Consider the following 12,325-nt stretch of genomic DNA (forward strand, 5'->3'; position numbering starts at 1 on the left):
CTACTGGTTTTACAAGAAGAACTTTGCGAAGAAACTGTTCCTGATAATATCGTGAAAGTTTTTGCTGTTTTAAAACTAATAAGTGACTGGTATATTGATACTTTGCACTACCTCAGAGAAAGACTTGAGTTTCCCTCTTAAAGGGAATGTTCGTTTGTTGCACCTTGCTAAAGAGTAATAATGTTGCCTTAAGAAGTTAGCTAGTAATAATGATCACATAGCAGATAGTATGTGGCTAGAAGCTAGATAGTGATAGAATGTTTTATAATGTTTAGAATAAAATGTTAGAGTGATGTACTTTAAAATACAATGATAGGTGTTAGGAAAGAAAAATGCAGTAGGCCTGTGGGGGTAGACAGATAGTCCTGCATACGTGAAAGTAAAAAGAAAGATAAGAAAATGTTGATTTGCACTTTCAGGGTTAATGATAGTATACCCTTAGAGGGTACTTGCACTTAGTAGATAGAATACCTGTATGGGTAATTGTGTTTCATAGTTAGATAGTAATTGTTTTCTATTTGCCTTTGAAAATTGTACGCACAATGTAAATATGTTATCGTTTGCAACGTTCAAGTGTTCTCACCTCCCATAAAGGGAAGCACAGTTAAATTAATTTGTTTAATAGCATTTAAAAAATTTTGCATGTCTGGTGCTAATGTATCGTTGTTTTCTTTTCCCAGTCCGGGAGTACTGGATTTAATGGGGTGTGTGTGTGTGTGTGTGTGTGGGGGTGTTTGGGGGGAGAGTGCAGCGCCCCAGAGTCATGGTCGTTGCAGTAATATTATTCTTCCACCAGGGGGAGTGATATTACGTCTGATGGCACTAAAGGAGTTCACCCTGCCAGGTATCACAAACCATCCACTACACTTCACACTCCAGTCCACGAGGGGGAGCAAAGGTCCTATCTACTAGGACACTCCTCACATTAGGGTAAAACTGGTGGGTTGGATAGAAAGTGAGTCAGACGCTGCCTGGGCTTCACCCAGTGAGTTCCTGTCAGGCAGACAGCTGGCAAGGAGGAACACCACAAAGCTGTGGTCATAGCACAAGGAGAAGAAAACCAGAAGGAGTTCTGCCCTGAGAGAGGCTGCCTCCTTCTGAGGCGCGTAGCCGGTGGCCGGAACACCGAGGGAGTAATAGACTCTACGCTTTACTTCAGAGACCGGCAGGACAGTCAATTCCAAGTTGGCTGCCCGACCTTAATATCTAATAAGACACGGTGGCAAATTGTGGGGGTCGGGGCATCTCTAGGGTCCCTATAAACAAGCCTCAGGCCATCAGTCATGCGGATTTGTCCTATCCACACCATCTGGGGGACAGAGAGGAAGAAATAACATATAGAACATCTACAACAGTTGTGAGGACCTTACCGAGTTGCTGAGCAGGGAGGTGCTACAACACCCAGGCGCTAGTAGGAAGGCTACTGATTTCCACCTGGATATGGGGACTCTGGATGTGCCTTCAGACCGGCCGGACTCTGCCTACCCTGTGGTCTGGTGCCCTGGACTGTGGATGTTGAAGCCTTCAGTAAAGGTAAAGAGACTGCAACCTTGTGTCCTTGTTATTTGCTGTGCCTTACAACATCCACTATCTACCAACTACACTCTGGGAAGCCCTGGGGACACACTTCACCTGTGGAAGGTATACCATTTAGCTGCCATAACATCACCCCAGCAGACCCCTAAGCAGCGTCGGTCACCCTGACTGAATACCACAGGTGGCGTCACGAACATTATCCCTTTAAAGACCTTTCCCCCATTTCAGCAACGGACCTCCCGAGGGCCACGGACCGGGTCAGCCACCGTGACATTCTCACTGAGTACAGAAGTAGGGCCCGGATTCGAGTGCCCCACGGCCCTTGGGGGCGCTCAACAAACACATTAATCACATCACCAGCATTCAAGTTTATTTAAAGGCGACGTGATGCGAGGGACCCATGACGAACCCCCAACGTTGGTCTTGGGTGGGCTGCAAGACGTGTAATCCTGACCCGGAAACTCTGCCACACCAACGGGTTTTTCTTCAGGTCTGTAAGGCAAAGTTATTTTTACAGCAAGATTAACAGCAGTTTCTTTTAAGAGGCAGTCTCTGTAAAAGCCTCCTTTTGTTAAACCAGTAGGAAGCACCTTTAAGAAGGTGCAAACTATTTACAGGCAGTTCAGGAATCATTCACCGTCCATGATCCTACAGTCTTTAACCCCTTTCTGACATATGACGTACTATCCCGTCGAGGTGGGGTGGGCCCGTATGACCACCGACGGGATAGTACCTCATAGCTATCGGCCGCGCTCATGGGGGGAGCTGTTGTGAATTCTGTTGTCAAGCTCCCTCCTGTGGTCATAAATGGTACTTCGGCTGGTTCTGTCCATGGGCTTCCTCTGGTGGTTGTGAGTGGGGCTGCGGCTTCTGAGTTTCCTTCCACAGGTGACGAGGTTAATTCGTTAGCTGGCTGCTCTATTTAACTCCACTTAGATCTTTGCTCCATGCCACCTGTCAATGTTCCAGTATTGGTCTGTTCTCTCCTGGATCGTTCTTGTGACCTGTCTTCTCCAGCAGAAGCTAAGTTCCTGCTTGTTTTTCTCTTGTTTGCTATTTTTCTGTCCAGCTTGCTATTTTGATTTTTGTCTTGCTTGCTGGAAGCTCTGGGACGCAGAGGGGCGCCTCCGCACCGTGAGTCGGTGCAGAGGGTCTTTTTGCGCCCTCTGCGTCGTTTTTTGTAGTTTTTGTGCTGACCGCAAAGTCACCTTTCCTATCCTCTGTCTGTTCAGTAAGTCGGGCCTCTCTTTGCTAAATCTATTTCATCTCTGTGTTTGTGATTTTCATCTTAACTCACAGTCATTATATGTGGGGGGCTGCCTTTTCCTTTGGGGAATTTCTCTGAGGCAAGGTAGGCTTTATTTTTCTGTCTTTAGGGCTAGCTAGTTCCTTAGGCTGTGACGAGTTGCATAGGGAGCGTTAGGAGCAATCCACGGCTATTTCTAGTGTGTGTGATAGGATTAGGGATTGCGGTCAGCAGAGTTCCCACGTCCCAGAGCTGGTCCTGTATTATTGTAACTATCAGGTCTTTCCGTGTGCTCTTAACCACCAGGTCCATTATTGTCCTAACCACCAGGTCATAACAGTACAGGTGGCCCAAAGTATTAATGCATCTCAATAGAGGGATAAGAGAAGTTCTGAGACCATTTTTTTTCTTTGCACTGTGTTTTGCCTTTCTTTTCCCCTAGACCTCTGGGTGGTTCAGGATACAGGTGTAAATATGGACATTCAAGGTCTGTCCTCTTGGATGGATAATCTCACTGCAAGGGTACAAAACATTCAAGATTTTGTGGTTCTGAATCCGATGTCAGAGCCTAGGATTCCAATTCCTGATTTGTTTTTTGGGGATAGATCTAAGTTTTTGAATTTCAAAAATAATTGTAAATTGTTTCTTGCTTTGAATCCTCGCTCCTCAGGTGACCCTGTTCAACAAGTGAAAATCATTATTTCTTTGTTACGTGGCAACCCTCAAGACTGGGCATTTTCCCTTGCGCCAGGAGATCCGGCATTGCGTGATGTTGATGCGTTTTTTCTGGCGCTTGGATTGCTTTATGATGAACCAAATTCAGTGGATCAGGCAGAGAAAATCTTGCTGGCTCTGTGTCAGGGTCAGGATGAGGTAGAGATATATTGTCAGAAGTTTAGGAAGTGGTCTGTACTCACTCAGTGGAATGAATGTGCCCTGGCAGCTGTGCACCATTTGGCGGTATTATCTGAGAATAGACCTGAGCCTATGCAATGTGATAGGACTTTGACCAGAGCTGAACGGCAAGAACACAGACGTCGGAATGGGCTGTGTTTTTACTGTGGTGATTCCACTCATGCTATCTCCGATTGTCCTAAGAGCACTAAGCGGTTCGCTAGGTCTGCCACCATTGGTACGGTACAGTCGAAATTTCTTTTGTCCGTTACTCTGATTTGCTCTTTGTCATCCTATTCTGTTATGGCATTTGTGGATTCAGGCGCTGCCCTGAATTTGATGGACTTGGAGTTTGCTAGGCGCTGTGGTTTTTTCTTGGAGCCCTTGCAGTATCCTATTCCATTGAGAAGAATTGATGCTACGCTTTTGGCCAAGAATAAGCCTCAGTACTGGACCCAATTGACCATGTGCATGGCTCTTGCACATCAGGAGGATATTCGCTTTTTGGTGTTGCATAATCTGCATGATGTGGTCGTTTTGGGGTTGCCATGGCTGCAAGTCCATAATCCAGTATTGGATTGGAAATCTATGTCTGTGTCCAGCTGGGGTTGTCAGGGGGTACATGGTGATGTTCCATGTTTGTCTATTTCGTCATCCACCCCTTCTGAAGTCCCGGAGTTTTTGTCGGATTACCGGGATGTATTTGATGAGCCCAAATCCAGTGCCCTACCTCCTCATAGGGATTGTGATTGTGCTATTAATTTGATTCCTGGTAGTAAGTTTCCTAAGGGCCGACTGTTCAATTTATCTGTGCCAGAACACGCCGCTATGCGGAGTTATATAAAGGAATCCTTGGAGAAAGGTCATATTCGCCCGTCGTCATCACCGTTAGGAGCAGGGTTCTTTTTTGTGGCTAAGAAGGATGGTTCTTTGAGACCTTGTATTGATTACCGCCTTCTTAATAAAATTACAGTCAGGTTTCAGTATCCTTTGCCGCTGCTGTCTGATTTGTTTGCTCGTATTAAAGGGGCTAGTTGGTTCACCAAGATAGATCTTCGAGGGGCGTATAATCTTGTGCGTATTAAACAGGGCGATGAATGGAAAACAGCATTTAATACGCCCGAGGGCCATTTTGACTACCTGGTTATGCCATTCGGGCTTTCCAATGCTCCATCAGTATTTCAGTCCTTTATGCATGACATCTTCCGAGAGTACCTGGATAAATTCCTGATTGTATATTTGGATGATATTTTGGTCTTCTCGGATGATTGGGAGTCTCACGTGAAGCAGGTCAGAATGGTGTTCCAGGTCCTTCATGCGAATTCCTTGTTTGTGAAGGGGTCAAAGTGTCTCTTTGGAGTTCAGAAGGTTTCATTTTTGGGTTTCATTTTTTCCCCTTCTACTATCGAGATGAACCCTGTTAAGGTCCAGGCCATTTATGATTGGACTCAGCCGACATCTGTGAAGAGTCTGCAAAAGTTCCTGGGCTTTGCTAATTTTTATCGTCGCTTCATCAGTAATTTTTCTAGTGTTGCTAAACCGTTGACTGATTTGACCAAGAAGGGTGCTGATGTGGTCAATTGGTCTTCTGCGGCTGTGGAAGGTTTTCAGGAGTTGAAGCGTCGTTTTTCTTCTGCCCCTGTGTTGTGCCAGCCAGATGTTTCGCTCCCGCTCCCGCTTCAGGTCAAGGTTGATGCTTCTGAGATTGGAGCAGGAGCTGTTTTGTCGCAAAGAAGTTCTGATGGCTCGGTGATGAAACCATGTGCCTTCTTTTCTAGAAAGTTTTCGCCTGCTGAGCGCAATTATGATGTTGGCAATCGAGAGTTGTTGGCCATGAAGTGGGCATTCGAGGAGTGGCGTCATTGGCTTGAAGAAGCCAAGCATCGCGTGGTGGTCTTGACAGATCACAAGAATTTGACTTATCTCGAGTCTGCCAAACGGTTGAATCCTAGACAGGCTCGTTGGTCGCTATTTTTCTCCCGTTTTGATTTTGTGGTTTCGTACCTTCCGGGCTCTAAGAATGTGAAATGCCCTGTCAAGGAGTTTTGTGCCCGACTCTCCGGGTGTTCCTGAGCCGGCGGGTATTCTCAGAGAGGGGGTAATTTTGTCTGCCATCTCCCCTGATTTGCGGCGGGTGCTGCAAAAATTTCAGGCTGATAGACCTGACCGTTGCCCAGCGGAGAAACTGTTTGTCCCTGATAAATGGACTAGTAGAGTTATCTCTAAGGTTCATTGTTCGGTGTTGGCTGGTCATCCTGGAATCTTTGGTACCAGAGATTTGGTGGCTAGATCCTTTTGGTGGCCGTCTTTGTCACGGGATGTGCGTTCTTTTGTGCAGTCCTGTGGGACTTGTGCTCGGGCTAAGCCCTGCTGTTCTCATGCCAGTGGGTTGCTTTTGCCCTTGCCGGTCCCGAAGAGGCACTGGACGCATATTTCTATGGATTTTATTTCAGATCTCCCCGTCTCTCAAAAGATGTCGGTCATTTGGGTGGTTTGTGATCGCTTCTCTAAGATGGTCCATTTGGTACCCTTGTCTAAATTGCCTTCCTCCTCTGATTTGGTGCCATTGTTTTTCCAGCATGTGGTTCGTTTACATGGCATTCCGGAGAACATCGTTTCGGACAGAGGTTCCCAGTTTGTTTCGAGGTTTTGGCGATCCTTTTGTGCTAGGATGGGCATTGATTTGTCTTTTTCCTCGGCTTTCCATCCTCAGACAAATGGCCAAACCGAACGAACTAATCAGACTTTGGAAACATATCTGAGATGCTTTGTTTCTGCTGATCAGGATGATTGGGTGTCCTTTTTGCCTTTGGCTGAGTTCGCCCTTAATAATCGGGCCAGCTCGGCTACTTTGGTTTCGCCGTTTTTCTGCAATTCTGGTTTCCATCCTCATTTCTGTTCAGGGCAGGTTGAGTCTTCGGACTGTCCTGGTGTAGATACTGTGGTGGATAGGTTGCAGCAGATTTGGACTCATGTGGTGGACAATTTGACATTGTCCCAGGAGAAGGCTCAACGTTTCGCTAACCGCCGGCGTTGTGTTGGTCCCCGACTTCGTGTTGGGGATTTGGTTTGTCATCTCGTCACGTTCCTATGAAGGTTTCCTCTCCTAAGTTTAAGCCTCGTTTCATTGGTCCGAATAAGATTTCTGAGGTTTTCAATCCTGTGTCATTTTGTTTGACATTTCCAGCTTCTTTTGCCATCCATAATGTGTTCCATAGGTCGTTGTTGCGGAGATACGTGGCGCCTATGGTTCCCTACTTTGATCCTCCTGCCCCGGTGTTGGTCGAGGGGGAGTTGCAGTATGTGGTAGAGAAGATTTTGGATTCTCGTATTTCGAGACGGAAACTTCAGTACCTGGTCAAGTGGAAGGATTATGGTCAGGAAGATAATTCCTGGGTTTTTGCCTCTGATGTTCATGCTGCCGATCTTGTTCGTGCCTTTCATTTGGCTCATCCTGATCGGTGAGGGTTCGGTGACCCCTCCTCAAGGGGGGGGGGTACTGTTGTGAATTCTGTTGTCAAGCTCCCTCCTGTGGTCATGAATGGTACTTCGGCTGGTTCTGTCCATGGGCTTCCTCTGGTGGTTGTGAGTGGGGCTGCGGCTTCTGAGTTTCCTTCCACAGGTGACGAGGTTAATTCGTTAGCTGGCTGCTCTATTTAACTCCACTTAGATCTTTGCTCCATGCCACCTGTCAATGTTCCAGTATTGGTCTGTTCTCTCCTGGATCGTTCTTGTGACCTGTCTTCTCCAGCAGAAGCTAAGTTCCTGCTTGTTTTTCTCTTGTTTGCTATTTTTCTGTCCAGCTTGCTATTTTGATTTTTGTCTTGCTTGCTGGAAGCTCTGGGACGCAGAGGGGCGCCTCCGCACCGTGAGTCGAGCGGAGGGTCTTTTTGCGCCCTCTGCGTCGTTTTTTGTAGTTTTTGTGCTGACCGCAAAGTCACCTTTCCTATCCTCTGTCTGTTCAGTAAGTCGGGCCTCTCTTTGCTAAATCTATTTCATCTCTGTGTTTGTGATTTTCATCTTAACTCACAGTCATTATATGTGGGGGGCTGCCCTTTCCTTTGGGGAATTTCTCTGAGGCAAGGTAGGCTTTATTTTTCTATCTTTAGGGCTAGCTAGTTCCTTAGGCTGTGACGAGTTGCATAGGGAGCGTTAGGAGCAATCCACGGCTATTTCTAGTGTGTGTGATAGGATTAGGGATTGCGGTCAGCAGAGTTCCCACGTCCCAGAGCTGGTCCTGTATTATTGTAACTATCAGGTCTTTCCGTGTGCTCTTAACCACCAGGTCCATTATTGTCCTAACCACCAGGTCATAACAGGGAGCGTGGCCGATCACGGCCAGGTGTCACCTGACTGTGGCAGCTGACATCCGGCACTATGTGCCAGGAGCGGTCACGGACTGCCCCCGGCACATTAACCCCCAGAACACCGCGATCAAACATGATTGCGGTGTGCCGGCGGTATAGGGAAGCATCGCGAAGGGAGGGGGCTCCCTGCGGGCTTCCCTGAGACCCCCGGAGCAATGCGATGTGATCGCGTTGCTGCGAGGTTCTCTTACCTCCTCCTTGCAGGCCCAGATTCAAGATGGCCACAGCATCCGGGTCCTGCAGGGAGGTGGCTTCACTGTGCCTGCTCTGAGCAAGCGCCGGGAAGCCAGGAGAAATGCACGTCAGATCGCTGATCTGACACAGTGCACAGCAAAGTGTCAGATCAGCGATCTTACACTATAACATGATGCCCCCCCTGGGGCAATATTATAGTGTAAAAAAAAAAAAATTCACATGTGTAAAAAAAAAATTAAAAAAAATTCCCCCCTCCCAAAAAAATATTCTTCCTATAAATATATTTCTTTATCTAAATAATAAAAAAACAATAAAAGTACACTTATTTAGTATCGCCGCGTCCAAAACGACCCCACCTATAAAACTATATCACTAGTTAACCCCTTCAGTGAACACCGTAAAAAAAAAAAAGGCAAAAAACAACGCTTTATTCTCATACCGCCAAACAAAAAGTGGAATAACACGTGATCAAAAAGACTTATTTTCAGCGGTACCATGGTTATTTATATGTCATCTTGACGCGCAAAAAACTAGCCACCATACAGCATCATTAGCAAAAAAATAAAAAAGTTATAGTCCTCAGAATAAAGCGATGCAAAAATAATTATTTTTTCTATAAAATAGTTTTTATCGTATAAAAGCGCCAAAACATTAAAAAATTATATAAATGAGGTATCTCTGTAATCATACTGAACCGAAGCATAAAACTCCTTTATCAATTTTACCAAACGCGGAACGGTATAAACGCCTCCCCCAAAAGAAATTCATGAATAGCTGGTTTTTGGTCTGCCTCACAAAAATCGGAATAAAAAGGGATCAAAACATGTCACGTGCCCGAAAATGTTACCAATCACAACGTCAACTCGTCCCGCAAAAAACAAGACCTCACATGACTCTGTGGACCCAAATATGGAAAAATGATAGCTCTCAAAATGTGGTAACACAAAAATTTTTTGCAATAAAAAGCGTCTTTCAGTGTGTGACGGCTGCCAATCATAAAAATTAGCTAAAAAACCTGCTATAAATAGCAAATCAAACCCGCCCTTCATCACCCCCTTAGTTAGGGAAAAATTAAAATATTAAAAAAAATGTATTTATTTCCATTTTCCCATTAGGGTTAGGGCTAGGGTTAGGGCTAGGGTTAGGGCTAGGGTTAGGGCTAGGTTTAGGGTTAGGGTTAGGGCTAGGGTTAGGGCTAGGGTTAAAGCTACAGTTAGGGTTGGGGCTAAAGTTAGGGTTAGGGTTGGGACTAAAGTTAGGGTTGGGGCTACATTTACGGTTGGGATTAGGGTTAGGGGTGTGTCAGGGTTAGAGATGTGGCTAGGGTTACCGTTGGGATTAGGGTTAGGGGTGTGTTTGGATTAGGGTTTCAGTTATAATTTGGGGGTTTCCACTGTTTAGGCACATTAGGGGCTCTCTAAACGCGACATGGCGTCCGATCTCAATTCCAGCCAATTCTGCGTTGAAAAGGTAAAACAGTGCTCCTTCCCTTCCAAGCTCTCCCGTGTGCCCAAACAGGGGTTTTCCCCAACATATGGGGTATCAGCGTACTCAGGACAAATTGGACAACTTTTTGGGTCCAATTTCTCCTGTTACGCTTGGGAAAATACAAAACTGGGGGCTAAAAAATAATTTTTGTGGGAAAATTTTTATTTTTTATTTTCACGGCTCTGCGTTATAAACTGTAGTGAAACACTTGGGAGTTCAAATTTCTCACAACACATCCAGATAAGTTCCTTGGGGGGTCTAGTTTCCAATATGGGGTCATTTGTGGGGGGTTTCTACCGTTTAGGTACATTACGGGCTCAGCAAACGCAATGTGATGCCTGCAGGCCATTCCATCTAAGTCTGCATTCCAAATGGTGCTCCTTCCCTTCCGAGCCCTCCCATGCGCCCAAACGGTGGTTCCTCCCCACATATGGGGTATCAGCGTACTCAGGACAAATTGGACAACAACTTTTGGGGTCCAATTTCTCCTGTTACCCTTGGGAAAATACAAAACTGGTGGCTAAAAAATAATTTTTGTGGGAAAATTTTTTTTTTATTTTCATGGCTCTGCGTTATAAACTGTAGTGAAACACTTGGGGGTTCAAAGTTCTCACAACACATCTACTTAAGTTCCTTGGGGGGTCTAGTTTCCAATATGGGGTCACTTGTGGGGGTTTCTACTGTTTAGGTACATTAGGGGATCTGCAAACGCAATGTGACACCTGCAGACCAATCCATTTAAGTCTGCATTCCAAATGATGCTCCTTCCCTTCCGAGCTCTGCCATGCACTCAAACGGTGGTTCCCCCCACATATCGGGTATCAGCGTACTCAGGAAAAATTGGACAACTTTTAAGGTCCAAATTAAACTGTTACCCTTGGAAAAATACAAAACTGGGGGCTAAAAAATAATTTTTGTGGGAAAATTTTTATTTTTTTATTTTTATGGCTCTGCATTATAAACTTCTATGAAGCCCTAGATGGGTCAAAGTGCTCACCACACATCTAGATAAGTTCCTTAGGGGGTCTACTTTCCAAAATGGTGTCACTTTTGGGGGGGGTTTCAATGTTTAGGCACATCAGTGGCTCTCTAAACGCAACATGGCGTCCCATCTCAATTCCAGTAAATTTTGCATTAAAAAGTCAAATGGCGCTCCTTCCCTTCCGAGCTCTGCCATGTGCCCAAACAGGGGTTTACCCCCACATATGGGGTATCAGCGTACTCAGGACAAATTGGACAACAACTTTTGGGGTCCAATTTCTCCTGTTACCCTTGGTAAAATAAAACAAATTGGAGATTAAGTAAATTTTTTGTGAAAAAAAGTTAAATGTTAATTTTTATTTAAACATTCAAAAAATTCCTGTGAAACACCTGAAGGGTTAATAAACTTCTTGAATCTAGTTTTGAGCACCTTGAAGGGTGCAGCTTTTAGAATGGTGTCACACTTGGTTATTTTCTATCATATAGACCCCTCAAAATGACTTCAAATGAGATGTGGTCCCTAAAAAAATGGTGTTGTAAAAATGAGAAATTGCTTGTCAACTTTTAACCCTTATAACTCCCTAACAAAAAAAAATTTTGGTTCCAAAATTGTGCTGATGTAAAGTAGACATGTGGGAAATGTTAATTATTAAGTATTTTGTGTGACACATCTCTGTGATTTAATTGCATAAAAATTCAAAGTTGGAAAATTGCTAAATTTTCAAAATTTTCGCCAAATTTCCATTTTTTTCACAACTAAACGCAGGTAATATCAAAGAAATTTTACCACTATCATGAAGTACAATATGTCATGAGAAAACAATGTCAGGATCGCCAAGATCTGTTGAAGCGTTCCAGAGTTATAACCTCATAAAGGGACAGTGGTCAGAATTGTAAAAAATGGCCTGGTCATTAACGTACAAACCACCCTTGAGGGTAAAGGGGTTAAAGGCAATAATAAAACTCATGCAAAACAGATGCAGAACTTGGAATCCTCCTATAACTGAGGACCCCTTTAAGGCATAACCCTGGACGGGTTCAAAGGGCAGGAAAGGAAAGGCAATGTCTTTTAAAGACCTATTTACATTGGTCGGGTTTTTCGAGGTTTACTGCAGTTCTGGAGGTAGCACGGGTGGAGGTAGCCCTGCTGGATACTGGCGGCGACCAGGTGCTACATACGGAGCCCCCTCACTCCAGATGGGGGTCTGAGTACCCCTAGTGTTCCGTTCAGGGGTAGCCAAAGCACAGGCCACCACGGGAGTTAGCTCTGTAGCCACAACAGTGGTAGTAGTTGTGACGGTGCATGTGGTGGTCCTAATAACAGTGCATGTTGGAGTAACAGTGGTGGTAGTGGTGGTGGCAGTGGCCCTTACACATGGGGACACGGTGGTTACAGGAGCCGACACAGCTGGAGTTCTGGCATGGTGTGTCACAGTGTCTCTTTTCTTGTGCACATCTAGGGCAAACCAGCCTTTTCCACCGAAATGTCTGGTGTAGGTGACAATGTCTCCCGGGTATAAGTCTCTGTCGGGGTGTCCCTCCCAGAGGTGCGAATCCACATACTTGCAGTTGACAAATACCTCAGCGTATAGTCCTGACTTTTTAATAAAGCCCCAAC

The sequence above is a fragment of the Ranitomeya imitator genome, chromosome 2, assembly GCF_032444005.1.
Source record: "Ranitomeya imitator isolate aRanImi1 chromosome 2, aRanImi1.pri, whole genome shotgun sequence".
NCBI lineage: Eukaryota > Metazoa > Chordata > Amphibia > Anura > Dendrobatidae > Ranitomeya > Ranitomeya imitator.